The sequence below is a fragment of the Leptodactylus fuscus genome, unplaced genomic scaffold, assembly GCF_031893055.1.
Source record: "Leptodactylus fuscus isolate aLepFus1 unplaced genomic scaffold, aLepFus1.hap2 HAP2_SCAFFOLD_369, whole genome shotgun sequence".
Taxonomy (NCBI): domain Eukaryota; kingdom Metazoa; phylum Chordata; class Amphibia; order Anura; family Leptodactylidae; genus Leptodactylus; species Leptodactylus fuscus.
The window spans coordinates 73,560-87,479 of record NW_027440392.1 but is presented as its reverse complement, the minus strand read 5'-3'; the positions used below and the strand labels follow the sequence as shown (position 1 = coordinate 87,479).

Sequence of the window (13,920 nt, the reverse complement as noted above, 5' to 3'; positions counted from 1 at the left end):
ATGAAGTAGAAATCAATTAGCTTGTGCAGGTTTTCCCTACCTGCCACCAAAAGTGAAAAAAAAGAAAAGAAAAACTTTTGTGCAAGGCAAAGTGACATGTGCAAATGTTATCTTGTGACGCCAGCGGATTTTGCCGAATTTTGCGAATCTGCATAAACCACTCCCACCGTTTGACCACACCCATTCAAGTGTCCGGTCAAGTGCAAGTTCAGAAATAAATTTATGCCCAAAAATTTTAAAAGAATTCAATGCATTTAAAATTGAATAAAATGGCAGCAAATCAGACACTTTGCAGCAGTAATGTCATTTGCAATCAATCAATCAATCAATCAATCAATCAAAGAAAATAATTAATGAAGTACCTTTCAGGTAGAGTCAGTCACAGCATCAGGCCACGTCCAACTGTCAATTTTCTCTTTGCTAGCTTGCCAGGTGCAGCAATCTTCTCTGTTGGTCGGTCAGTCCTCTGTCTCTTTCTTTCAACTGAATTGGAAAGGGGTGCACCGATCCTGGAAGTAATGCAATACCAGGTCAATGCGTGGAGTGGACAGAGCAAGCTCCGATTCCAGCTCCCTGTTCTAAAAATCCATTTAATATATGGTCCCCAGATAGGGGACGTATCAGATATTAAACTGATAAGAACAGATACTACACTTGATCTTAGCCAGAAGGCCGAGAAGCGATGGCAAGCGCTCGGCACCTGTTCTGGCGCCCTTCCGTGTTCACTGTGCACCGCTCAAGGTGTGCACCATGCTGCTGCAGCCCTATTTTGTTTTTTTTTTTGTTTTTTTTTCCTTTCCCTTAATGAAGTAGAAATCAATTAGCTTGTGCAGGTTTTCCCTACCTGCCACCAAAAGTGAAAAAAAAGAAAAGAAAAACTTTTGTGCAAGGCAAAGTGACATGTGCAAATGTTATCTTGTGACGCCAGCGGATTTTGCCGAATTTTGCGAATCTGCATAAACCACTCCCACCGTTTGACCACACCCATTCAAGTGTCCGGTCAAGTGCAAGTTCAGAAATAAATTTATGCCCAAAAATTTTAAAAGAATTCAATGCATTTAAAATTGAATAAAATGGCAGCAAATCAGACACTTTGCAGCAGTAATGTCATTTGCAATCAATCAATCAATCAATCAATCAATCAAAGAAAATAATTAATGAAGTACCTTTCAGGTAGAGTCAGTCACAGCATCAGGCCACGTCCAACTGTCAATTTTCTCTTTGCTAGCTTGCCAGGTGCAGCAATCTTCTCTGTTGGTCGGTCAGTCCTCTGTCTCTTTCTTTCAACTGAATTGGAAAGGGGTGCACCGATCCTGGAAGTAATGCAATACCAGGTCAATGCGTGGAGTGGACAGAGCAAGCTCCGATTCCAGCTCCCTGTTCTAAAAATCCATTTAATATATGGTCCCCAGATAGGGGACGTATCAGATATTAAACTGATAAGAACAGATACTACACTTGATCTTAGCCAGAAGGCCGAGAAGCGATGGCAAGCGCTCGGCACCTGTTCTGGCGCCCTTCCGTGTTCACTGTGCACCGCTCAAGGTGTGCACCATGCTGCTGCAGCCCTATTTTGTTTTTTTTTTTGTTTTTTTTTCCTTTCCCTTAATGAAGTAGAAATCAATTAGCTTGTGCAGGTTTTCCCTACCTGCCACCAAAAGTGAAAAAAAAGAAAAGAAAAACTTTTGTGCAAGGCAAAGTGACATGTGCAAATGTTATCTTGTGACGCCAGCGGATTTTGCCGAATTTTGCGAATCTGCATAAACCACTCCCACCGTTTGACCACACCCATTCAAGTGTCCGGTCAAGTGCAAGTTCAGAAATAAATTTATGCCCAAAAATTTTAAAAGAATTCAATGCATTTAAAATTGAATAAAATGGCAGCAAATCAGACACTTTGCAGCAGTAATGTCATTTGCAATCAATCAATCAATCAATCAATCAATCAAAGAAAATAATTAATGAAGTACCTTTCAGGTAGAGTCAGTCACAGCATCAGGCCACGTCCAACTGTCAATTTTCTCTTTGCTAGCTTGCCAGGTGCAGCAATCTTCTCTGTTGGTCGGTCAGTCCTCTGTCTCTTTCTTTCAACTGAATTGGAAAGGGGTGCACCGATCCTGGAAGTAATGCAATACCAGGTCAATGCGTGGAGTGGACAGAGCAAGCTCCGATTCCAGCTCCCTGTTCTAAAAATCCATTTAATATATGGTCCCCAGATAGGGGACGTATCAGATATTAAACTGATAAGAACAGATACTACACTTGATCTTAGCCAGAAGGCCGAGAAGCGATGGCAAGCGCTCGGCACCTGTTCTGGCGCCCTTCCGTGTTCACTGTGCACCGCTCAAGGTGTGCACCATGCTGCTGCAGCCCTATTTTGTTTTTTTTTTTGTTTTTTTTTCCTTTCCCTTAATGAAGTAGAAATCAATTAGCTTGTGCAGGTTTTCCCTACCTGCCACCAAAAGTGAAAAAAAAGAAAAGAAAAACTTTTGTGCAAGGCAAAGTGACATGTGCAAATGTTATCTTGTGACGCCAGCGGATTTTGCCGAATTTTGCGAATCTGCATAAACCACTCCCACCGTTTGACCACACCCATTCAAGTGTCCGGTCAAGTGCAAGTTCAGAAATAAATTTATGCCCAAAAATTTTAAAAGAATTCAATGCATTTAAAATTGAATAAAATGGCAGCAAATCAGACACTTTGCAGCAGTAATGTCATTTGCAATCAATCAATCAATCAATCAATCAATCAAAGAAAATAATTAATGAAGTACCTTTCAGGTAGAGTCAGTCACAGCATCAGGCCACGTCCAACTGTCAATTTTCTCTTTGCTAGCTTGCCAGGTGCAGCAATCTTCTCTGTTGGTCGGTCAGTCCTCTGTCTCTTTCTTTCAACTGAATTGGAAAGGGGTGCACCGATCCTGGAAGTAATGCAATACCAGGTCAATGCGTGGAGTGGACAGAGCAAGCTCCGATTCCAGCTCCCTGTTCTAAAAATCCATTTAATATATGGTCCCCAGATAGGGGACGTATCAGATATTAAACTGATAAGAACAGATACTACACTTGATCTTAGCCAGAAGGCCGAGAAGCGATGGCAAGCGCTCGGCACCTGTTCTGGCGCCCTTCCGTGTTCACTGTGCACCGCTCAAGGTGTGCACCATGCTGCTGCAGCCCTATTTTGTTTTTTTTTTTGTTTTTTTTTCCTTTCCCTTAATGAAGTAGAAATCAATTAGCTTGTGCAGGTTTTCCCTACCTGCCACCAAAAGTGAAAAAAAAGAAAAGAAAAACTTTTGTGCAAGGCAAAGTGACATGTGCAAATGTTATCTTGTGACGCCAGCGGATTTTGCCGAATTTTGCGAATCTGCATAAACCACTCCCACCGTTTGACCACACCCATTCAAGTGTCCGGTCAAGTGCAAGTTCAGAAATAAATTTATGCCCAAAAATTTTAAAAGAATTCAATGCATTTAAAATTGAATAAAATGGCAGCAAATCAGACACTTTGCAGCAGTAATGTCATTTGCAATCAATCAATCAATCAATCAATCAATCAAAGAAAATAATTAATGAAGTACCTTTCAGGTAGAGTCAGTCACAGCATCAGGCCACGTCCAACTGTCAATTTTCTCTTTGCTAGCTTGCCAGGTGCAGCAATCTTCTCTGTTGGTCGGTCAGTCCTCTGTCTCTTTCTTTCAACTGAATTGGAAAGGGGTGCACCGATCCTGGAAGTAATGCAATACCAGGTCAATGCGTGGAGTGGACAGAGCAAGCTCCGATTCCAGCTCCCTGTTCTAAAAATCCATTTAATATATGGTCCCCAGATAGGGGACGTATCAGATATTAAACTGATAAGAACAGATACTACACTTGATCTTAGCCAGAAGGCCGAGAAGCGATGGCAAGCGCTCGGCACCTGTTCTGGCGCCCTTCCGTGTTCACTGTGCACCGCTCAAGGTGTGCACCATGCTGCTGCAGCCCTATTTTGTTTTTTTTTTTGTTTTTTTTTCCTTTCCCTTAATGAAGTAGAAATCAATTAGCTTGTGCAGGTTTTCCCTACCTGCCACCAAAAGTGAAAAAAAAGAAAAGAAAAACTTTTGTGCAAGGCAAAGTGACATGTGCAAATGTTATCTTGTGACGCCAGCGGATTTTGCCGAATTTTGCGAATCTGCATAAACCACTCCCACCGTTTGACCACACCCATTCAAGTGTCCGGTCAAGTGCAAGTTCAGAAATAAATTTATGCCCAAAAATTTTAAAAGAATTCAATGCATTTAAAATTGAATAAAATGGCAGCAAATCAGACACTTTGCAGCAGTAATGTCATTTGCAATCAATCAATCAATCAATCAATCAATCAAAGAAAATAATTAATGAAGTACCTTTCAGGTAGAGTCAGTCACAGCATCAGGCCACGTCCAACTGTCAATTTTCTCTTTGCTAGCTTGCCAGGTGCAGCAATCTTCTCTGTTGGTCGGTCAGTCCTCTGTCTCTTTCTTTCAACTGAATTGGAAAGGGGTGCACCGATCCTGGAAGTAATGCAATACCAGGTCAATGCGTGGAGTGGACAGAGCAAGCTCCGATTCCAGCTCCCTGTTCTAAAAATCCATTTAATATATGGTCCCCAGATAGGGGACGTATCAGATATTAAACTGATAAGAACAGATACTACACTTGATCTTAGCCAGAAGGCCGAGAAGCGATGGCAAGCGCTCGGCACCTGTTCTGGCGCCCTTCCGTGTTCACTGTGCACCGCTCAAGGTGTGCACCATGCTGCTGCAGCCCTATTTTGTTTTTTTTTTTGTTTTTTTTTCCTTTCCCTTAATGAAGTAGAAATCAATTAGCTTGTGCAGGTTTTCCCTACCTGCCACCAAAAGTGAAAAAAAAGAAAAGAAAAACTTTTGTGCAAGGCAAAGTGACATGTGCAAATGTTATCTTGTGACGCCAGCGGATTTTGCCGAATTTTGCGAATCTGCATAAACCACTCCCACCGTTTGACCACACCCATTCAAGTGTCCGGTCAAGTGCAAGTTCAGAAATAAATTTATGCCCAAAAATTTTAAAAGAATTCAATGCATTTAAAATTGAATAAAATGGCAGCAAATCAGACACTTTGCAGCAGTAATGTCATTTGCAATCAATCAATCAATCAATCAATCAATCAAAGAAAATAATTAATGAAGTACCTTTCAGGTAGAGTCAGTCACAGCATCAGGCCACGTCCAACTGTCAATTTTCTCTTTGCTAGCTTGCCAGGTGCAGCAATCTTCTCTGTTGGTCGGTCAGTCCTCTGTCTCTTTCTTTCAACTGAATTGGAAAGGGGTGCACCGATCCTGGAAGTAATGCAATACCAGGTCAATGCGTGGAGTGGACAGAGCAAGCTCCGATTCCAGCTCCCTGTTCTAAAAATCCATTTAATATATGGTCCCCAGATAGGGGACGTATCAGATATTAAACTGATAAGAACAGATTTTTTTTTGATTTACTAGCCACTAAGGGCCATTTTTATTAAGCAAGAAAGTCAAGTAACATACATTTTTATGATTATTCATGTATACAAATAATCACATAATTTAGCATAAAATAACATAAATATACAAGTTTACACGTCTCAGTCACAGAAATGCATAAAATATCATATCACAGTTCATTAAAAGATTCCGACTCGGTACATAAGTTGGACACATGGTGACGTCAAGTAGCTGTTCTCCACTCCTCATAATGCCATAATTTTATTGCAGGAGCGTTCTGTTTTTTGTCTAAAACATAATATAAATACATTCCACTAAAACACAGATTTAAAACGTCGCGTGTAGTTAAAAGTTCATGTTTAAAGACTAAAATGTTTCTCGCCGCCCAGAGTGCGCCCTTTGCTGTGTTGATGGCCTTCCACGCCGTCGCCTGATGTCTTTGGGAGGGGCATCTGAATAGTCCATATAAAATAGTTTCAGGGGTTAAAATCTGGAGGTCCGCCATCTTCTTTAAAAGTGGAAAAAACAGCTTCCAGAAATCTTGCGCGAAACTGCAGTCCCAAAGGAGGTGTTGTATTGTTTCATCTCTCCTACATCCAGTCCTGGGACAGACGGCGGACCTCGCATAGCCCCTCCGGTATTGGAACGCCCGGCATGGAAGGCACATCTGGGCGCAACTCCAGGCGAGGTCTCTCTGTGGGTTAAAAAGATAAGAAGCGTTAATTAAAATCCACGCGGTTTTGCTCTTTTGCTCACTGAGGTTACCAATCTTACACACGACCTCTTTGCTTTTAAAATCTGCGATTAACTTTTTGCTATTCTTAAGAAGTTCAACACTCTTACTTTTTAAGTCATATAAAAACACAATTTTTTCTATTATCACATAGTGCGGGACTAATTTAAAAGAGTAAGGGGCTGTTAAAACGATATCGAACCACTTAAATCTCCGCATAAAAAAACCTAGATAATAACGAGTAAAATATGACCAATGGTTGTTTTTAAAAAGAGTGTTAAAAACGTAGCAAAAATATTTTAATAAAAGGAATCTGCTAAAATCGGGAAAATCCCTCCCCCCGTTCTTTTTGGACTTCATTACTTCACTTCGTTTTAATTTCTCCATAGGGGAGTTCCAAAAGAACGTGTAACAGTTTTTCGTGATTTTTTTAAGCATATTTGTGGGGGGAGGGAACACCATGCTTAAATAGAGTAAAATCGGTAAAATAATCATCTTTAAAACCAGCACTTTACCCTCCATGGACAGATTCCTCAATTTCCAGAGACACAGCTTAGCATTTACCTTGTCCGCCACCATGTTCCAACTTGTCACGCCATTATTAGACTCGCTGAAAGAAATGCCTAAAATGGTTATTGACTCTAAAACTGGGACGGGTACATCTTTAAAATCCATTCCTCTCCCAATTTCTAAAACAGAGCTCTTGTTAAAATTAACCTTAAAACCAGAGGCACAGCAATAAAACTCGATTTGTCTTAATGTTTTTAAAAGCGAAGGGGTGTCCCTGCATAAAATCGCGACATCGTCCATGTACCCCACTGCTTTAGCCTCGACCCCCGCCCCCCCTGGGAGGGGGACGCCATGGATCTGCTTGTCTTTGCGTATTACACTTAAAAGAGGCTCTAACGCACAAATAAAAAGCAGTGGGGACAAGGGACACCCCTGTTTTACCCCTGATTCTAAAAAAAATTCCTCTGTTTTAAAACCATTGATTAAAACTTGGCTAGTACAACAGTCATAAAAAGCCCGTAGCGATAATAAAAAACCTTCAGGTATGCCCATCTTCTCTAAAACCTTAAACAAATAAAAATGCGACACTCTGTCGAAGGCTTTTTCAAAGTCTATGGAAAGTATTGCCAAATGACCTCTGCGGCTCTTAGTATCCTCTATCACGTCCTTTATTAAATTAAGGTTCTCCCAGATGTTGCGCCCCGGGATTGCACATACCTGGTTTCCGTGAATTATTTTAGCGGCGATGTTTTTGAGGCGGGTAGCACACAGCTTAGCCATGATTTTATAATCCGTGTTTAGGAGTGTGATTGGCCTCCAATTTTTTAAATCACTTTTTTCTCCTTTTTTATATATCAAAGTTACCACACCTCTTTTCCAGGACCCCGGGATCTGCTTGGATCTAAAAACCTCTAAAAACAAAGTAAAAAGGTCATCCTTTAAAACTTCATAAAACTTTACATAAAATTCGACAGGCATACCATCCAGTCCGGGCACCTTCCCCGTCTTAAAGCTTTTAATAGCGTCTAAAATTTCCCTCTCATTGGGCTCTCGGGATAAAAAGTTTTGTGAGACAGGGTCTAAAACTGCTGTAATTTCTTTCAGCGAGTCATCTAAAAAAGACTGATCCACGGGCTTAGCACTAAAAAGGTTAGAATAAAAACCATGTACCTTTTTTAAAATATTTTGGATATTAGATTCACCATCAATTTCTGAGATGCACTCTTTTTTACCGTTTGCCTTTTTAAAAAAATATCTGGAACACGTTTCATTTTGTTCTATGTGCTTAATACGGGAGCGGAAGATAATCTCCTTCCCTTTCTTTTCCAGACATTTTCTAATTTCTTCCTTCAGAATTAAAATCTCGTGTTCCATATCAAGGCCATGGTTTTTAAAATAGTAAAAGGTCTGCAAGCGGGTGTTTAAATTGTCATAAAAAGCCCTGTTTTCCTTTGCGATCTTTTTTCCCCATTTGATAAAAAACTTACGAATTTTCTTTTTTGTGTCTTCCCACCAGGCTACGATGGAGGACTGGGGATTTCTTTGCCGCCTGCAGACCGCATAAAACCTTTTAAAATCTTCTGCCACCCGTGGATCGTCTAGCAGGGAAACATTCAATTTCCAAGACCTAAAACCTCTAAAATGATTATTATTAAGATTCACAGTAAAACATATCATTTTATGGTCAGAAAAAACATTGGCTAAAACCTCGCAACTAGATGGCAGTACGTCCTCAGAGCATAAAACAAAATCGATTCTAGAACTACAGGTTGCGTTGCTCCAGGTGGCGCCGGCTTCCTCCGGTATGCCCCTGTTACAAGTTTTGTACACGTCTGTTAAATTATTGTCAATGATTATGTTTTTGAGCATACCGGAGGTTTTATCGTAGTTGCGACTATTGCTGCTTGTCAGCCGGCGCTCACCCTTGAGGACGGTGTTAAAATCCCCGGCAAGGATGAGGGGTTCAGCAGAATTTATATGCAGTTGTAATACCTCCATCATCCTTGCCCTGTCGTCTCTGTTGGGGGAAGCATAAAAATTTAAAAACTGCCATCTAGTGCCGTCAATAAAAGCTTTAACCAATAAAATCCTACCAGGTAAAATTTCTTGGATAAAATCAATTTGAATGTTTCCCCTAAAAAGAATGGCGACCCCGGCGGATCCGGGCTCGTTAGACCCGGACCACGCAGACGAACCATAGATCCAGTCTCTTTCGTAGATTTCGTAGTTTGAACGGTGGGGGATGCTGCACTCCTGCAGGAAAAACACTGATGCCGATAAAAGTGAAAGATAATTCATTAAAGCCGCACGCCTCCTTCTGCTGCTGGCGCTCCTTATATTTAGTGTAATGCCCTTCAGGACTGCCATGAGGAGAGAAGGAGAGGTTATAGTTCACACGAAAAAAACAACGATACTTCATCCCAAGGAAGACTTCCTGGTTTCTGTATGCTAATCTTCTGACCCACCAGCCCGCCTCACTATCTGGCAATCTTCCCCACTCAGGTCAGACCTGGGGGAAAAGGAGAGGGAGCTAGCATCGTCAAAACCGCAGATAACCCCGCTACGGGATCTCGCGTCAATGTTTGGCCACAGGTCCACTAGGGCCTCCAGGGACTGGGCATTCAGATCCATTTCGTATGAGTCAGGTGGTCTACCCGGGGACCCCCCTTCCTCCCTCGGGCTTTCACCCGGCTGATCTACGGGAGGGGGGGGCTGCGCACATGGCGGTGTGTTTACCATTTCGTACGGGTCAGGGACAGCATCACCTGGGGCGGGCACACCAGTCTCACCCGACACGCCCACTCCCCTGGGCGACACCACCCCCTCATCCCCGTAATGGAACCTAGGATCTCTGAGAATGCCCATACCTATCCCTCTCTTTGACCCGGACTTGGACCCTGAGTCGGGCGCTGGCTGGCTTTCCGACCTCTTAGGCCCGCTGCCACTATGGGTCTTCCCAGCACCCTTAGTACCCTGCGAGGCAGACTTTTTGAGTTTTTTTGGCCCCAGGTCTACAGCTTCGCCCTCCTCAAATACAATCCTGGTCCCTACCCTCGGGGTATCTGCAATGACCATGCTCACCAACTCGGCAGACTCTGTTCCAGCAGTCTCCATTTGCTCCCCCCCCTGGCGGGCCGGTGGGGTCTCCGGGGGATCAGGCGGTACCTCTGGGGGGGCCGGGGGCACCTCTGGTTCTTCACCTGTGGTCTCCATTGGTGACTCTTCCTTCCTCTCCTCCTCCTTTTCCTCTCCCTCCGGGCCAGGCTCAGCTGACGTGTCATCTCCGGCACATTTGTTGTGGGGGCATTCCCTGTACAGGTGTCCCACCTGCTGGCAGAAATTGCAGCGCCTGTCGCTTTCACAGTTCTTCATCTGGTGGTCAGTGCCGCCGCAATTTCGACAGGTAACATTGCAGCTTTCTTTGGTGTGGCCGTACTTCCCACAGCTCCTGCAGAAGGGCTGCATCCCCTTATAAAAGAGGTCGCCATTCACCGTACCGAGTCGGAACCGGGCGGGTGGGAGTAGTGGTCGTCCATCCTCGCCCATCTTTAAATTGACTGAGAACCGCCACTTGACGCACCATATGCCGCATTCATTTTCGACGGATCCAAGGAATTCCACGTCTAGAAAAAAGAATTTAACAAACCTTATTACTACATCATCAGGCACTAATGGGGAGTACATTTTAAGAGTTAGTATGGTTCTCTCGCCATGGTGCAGTAGCACATCAACGCCCATATCAGCTAATTTCTGGCGGTGTAAACGGGCCATGCCTAAGGCAGTTTTGTAATATTCCGGGCCATTAAAAGTAATGTCATAGTCCCCTCTTTTCTGGTAGTCCTGCATGGCCAGGACATTACGCCTATGTACTTGGAGGACGCCCTCCAACACCTTTTCTACCACAAAAACAACTGGACGGCCTCCAGTCTCAGCTCCACTGAGGTGGATCCTCAGGGAATTTGGGATGCGGACATATTCAGGCACTTGTTTAAAAGGCCTGTCCATGTCCGCAACCGGTTACCGCAACCAACGCAACAAAATGTTTCTCTTTAGCCACTAAGGACTCAAAAGAGAGCTCACTGGGGGATCCCTCCTCGTTCCTCTCAGGACTAATCCTCCCCCCCTATAGCAGCAGGTGGGTGAAGTCCGGGCAATGAACCCGGACGATCCCACCAGGCCGAGGGGGAGGGTACCTAAGAGGGCCTGTCGCACTGACTTGGACCAAATAACTTGCCACTGAACAGACAAATCACTTGATCTTTGCCAGAAGGCCGAGAAGCGATGGCAAGCGCTCGGCACCTGTTCTGGCGCCCTTCCGTGTTCACTGTGCACCGCTCAAGGTGTGCACCATGCTGCTGCAGCCCTATTTTGTTTTTTTTTTTGTTTTTTTTTCCTTTCCCTTAATGAAGTAGAAATCAATTAGCTTGTGCAGGTTTTCCCTACCTGCCACCAAAAGTGAAAAAAAAGAAAAGAAAAACTTTTGTGCAAGGCAAAGTGACATGTGCAAATGTTATCTTGTGACGCCAGCGGATTTTGCCGAATTTTGCGAATCTGCATAAACCACTCCCACCGTTTGACCACACCCATTCAAGTGTCCGGTCAAGTGCAAGTTCAGAAATAAATTTATGCCCAAAAATTTTAAAAGAATTCAATGCATTTAAAATTGAATAAAATGGCAGCAAATCAGACACTTTGCAGCAGTAATGTCATTTGCAATCAATCAATCAATCAATCAATCAATCAAAGAAAATAATTAATGAAGTACCTTTCAGGTAGAGTCAGTCACAGCATCAGGCCACGTCCAACTGTCAATTTTCTCTTTGCTAGCTTGCCAGGTGCAGCAATCTTCTCTGTTGGTCGGTCAGTCCTCTGTCTCTTTCTTTCAACTGAATTGGAAAGGGGTGCACCGATCCTGGAAGTAATGCAATACCAGGTCAATGCGTGGAGTGGACAGAGCAAGCTCCGATTCCAGCTCCCTGTTCTAAAAATCCATTTAATATATGGTCCCCAGATAGGGGACGTATCAGATATTAAACTGATAAGAACAGATACTACACTTGATCTTAGCCAGAAGGCCGAGAAGCGATGGCAAGCGCTCGGCACCTGTTCTGGCGCCCTTCCGTGTTCACTGTGCACCGCTCAAGGTGTGCACCATGCTGCTGCAGCCCTATTTTGTTTTTTTTTTTGTTTTTTTTTCCTTTCCCTTAATGAAGTAGAAATCAATTAGCTTGTGCAGGTTTTCCCTACCTGCCACCAAAAGTGAAAAAAAAGAAAAGAAAAACTTTTGTGCAAGGCAAAGTGACATGTGCAAATGTTATCTTGTGACGCCAGCGGATTTTGCCGAATTTTGCGAATCTGCATAAACCACTCCCACCGTTTGACCACACCCATTCAAGTGTCCGGTCAAGTGCAAGTTCAGAAATAAATTTATGCCCAAAAATTTTAAAAGAATTCAATGCATTTAAAATTGAATAAAATGGCAGCAAATCAGACACTTTGCAGCAGTAATGTCATTTGCAATCAATCAATCAATCAATCAATCAATCAAAGAAAATAATTAATGAAGTACCTTTCAGGTAGAGTCAGTCACAGCATCAGGCCACGTCCAACTGTCAATTTTCTCTTTGCTAGCTTGCCAGGTGCAGCAATCTTCTCTGTTGGTCGGTCAGTCCTCTGTCTCTTTCTTTCAACTGAATTGGAAAGGGGTGCACCGATCCTGGAAGTAATGCAATACCAGGTCAATGCGTGGAGTGGACAGAGCAAGCTCCGATTCCAGCTCCCTGTTCTAAAAATCCATTTAATATATGGTCCCCAGATAGGGGACGTATCAGATATTAAACTGATAAGAACAGATACTACACTTGATCTTAGCCAGAAGGCCGAGAAGCGATGGCAAGCGCTCGGCACCTGTTCTGGCGCCCTTCCGTGTTCACTGTGCACCGCTCAAGGTGTGCACCATGCTGCTGCAGCCCTATTTTGTTTTTTTTTTTGTTTTTTTTTCCTTTCCCTTAATGAAGTAGAAATCAATTAGCTTGTGCAGGTTTTCCCTACCTGCCACCAAAAGTGAAAAAAAAGAAAAGAAAAACTTTTGTGCAAGGCAAAGTGACATGTGCAAATGTTATCTTGTGACGCCAGCGGATTTTGCCGAATTTTGCGAATCTGCATAAACCACTCCCACCGTTTGACCACACCCATTCAAGTGTCCGGTCAAGTGCAAGTTCAGAAATAAATTTATGCCCAAAAATTTTAAAAGAATTCAATGCATTTAAAATTGAATAAAATGGCAGCAAATCAGACACTTTGCAGCAGTAATGTCATTTGCAATCAATCAATCAATCAATCAATCAATCAAAGAAAATAATTAATGAAGTACCTTTCAGGTAGAGTCAGTCACAGCATCAGGCCACGTCCAACTGTCAATTTTCTCTTTGCTAGCTTGCCAGGTGCAGCAATCTTCTCTGTTGGTCGGTCAGTCCTCTGTCTCTTTCTTTCAACTGAATTGGAAAGGGGTGCACCGATCCTGGAAGTAATGCAATACCAGGTCAATGCGTGGAGTGGACAGAGCAAGCTCCGATTCCAGCTCCCTGTTCTAAAAATCCATTTAATATATGGTCCCCAGATAGGGGACGTATCAGATATTAAACTGATAAGAACAGATACTACACTTGATCTTAGCCAGAAGGCCGAGAAGCGATGGCAAGCGCTCGGCACCTGTTCTGGCGCCCTTCCGTGTTCACTGTGCACCGCTCAAGGTGTGCACCATGCTGCTGCAGCCCTATTTTGTTTTTTTTTTTGTTTTTTTTTCCTTTCCCTTAATGAAGTAGAAATCAATTAGCTTGTGCAGGTTTTCCCTACCTGCCACCAAAAGTGAAAAAAAAGAAAAGAAAAACTTTTGTGCAAGGCAAAGTGACATGTGCAAATGTTATCTTGTGACGCCAGCGGATTTTGCCGAATTTTGCGAATCTGCATAAACCACTCCCACCGTTTGACCACACCCATTCAAGTGTCCGGTCAAGTGCAAGTTCAGAAATAAATTTATGCCCAAAAATTTTAAAAGAATTCAATGCATTTAAAATTGAATAAAATGGCAGCAAATCAGACACTTTGCAGCAGTAATGTCATTTGCAATCAATCAATCAATCAATCAATCAATCAAAGAAAATAATTAATGAAGTACCTTTCAGGTAGAGTCAGTCACAGCATCAG

The 13,920-nt window shown here is 43.0% G+C and overlaps 10 non-coding genes across 10 annotated transcripts; all 10 read right to left on the bottom strand.

Moving 5' to 3' along the window:
- Positions 1-493: 493 nt before the first annotated feature.
- LOC142188024 (U2 spliceosomal RNA) lies at positions 494-684 on the bottom strand. Its single transcript, XR_012712690.1, has one exon. It is a non-coding gene; the product is annotated as a U2 spliceosomal RNA (small nuclear RNA).
- Positions 685-1,297: 613 nt separating this feature from the next.
- On the bottom strand, positions 1,298-1,488 carry LOC142188023 (U2 spliceosomal RNA). The gene has a single exon (XR_012712689.1). It is a non-coding gene; the product is annotated as a U2 spliceosomal RNA (small nuclear RNA).
- Positions 1,489-2,101: 613 nt separating this feature from the next.
- LOC142188022 (U2 spliceosomal RNA) lies at positions 2,102-2,292 on the bottom strand. The gene has a single exon (XR_012712688.1). It is a non-coding gene; the product is annotated as a U2 spliceosomal RNA (small nuclear RNA).
- Positions 2,293-2,905: 613 nt separating this feature from the next.
- On the bottom strand, positions 2,906-3,096 carry LOC142188021 (U2 spliceosomal RNA). Its single transcript, XR_012712687.1, has one exon. It is a non-coding gene; the product is annotated as a U2 spliceosomal RNA (small nuclear RNA).
- Positions 3,097-3,709: 613 nt separating this feature from the next.
- Positions 3,710-3,900, bottom strand: LOC142188020 (U2 spliceosomal RNA). Its single transcript, XR_012712686.1, has one exon. It is a non-coding gene; the product is annotated as a U2 spliceosomal RNA (small nuclear RNA).
- Positions 3,901-4,513: 613 nt separating this feature from the next.
- LOC142188019 (U2 spliceosomal RNA) lies at positions 4,514-4,704 on the bottom strand. The gene has a single exon (XR_012712685.1). It is a non-coding gene; the product is annotated as a U2 spliceosomal RNA (small nuclear RNA).
- Positions 4,705-5,317: 613 nt separating this feature from the next.
- Positions 5,318-5,509, bottom strand: LOC142188063 (U2 spliceosomal RNA). The gene has a single exon (XR_012712728.1). It is a non-coding gene; the product is annotated as a U2 spliceosomal RNA (small nuclear RNA).
- Positions 5,510-11,610: 6,101 nt separating this feature from the next.
- On the bottom strand, positions 11,611-11,801 carry LOC142188018 (U2 spliceosomal RNA). The gene has a single exon (XR_012712684.1). It is a non-coding gene; the product is annotated as a U2 spliceosomal RNA (small nuclear RNA).
- A 613-nt stretch (positions 11,802-12,414) lies between these two features.
- LOC142188017 (U2 spliceosomal RNA) lies at positions 12,415-12,605 on the bottom strand. Its single transcript, XR_012712683.1, has one exon. It is a non-coding gene; the product is annotated as a U2 spliceosomal RNA (small nuclear RNA).
- A 613-nt stretch (positions 12,606-13,218) lies between these two features.
- LOC142188016 (U2 spliceosomal RNA) lies at positions 13,219-13,409 on the bottom strand. The gene has a single exon (XR_012712682.1). It is a non-coding gene; the product is annotated as a U2 spliceosomal RNA (small nuclear RNA).
- Positions 13,410-13,920: the final 511 nt, after the last annotated feature.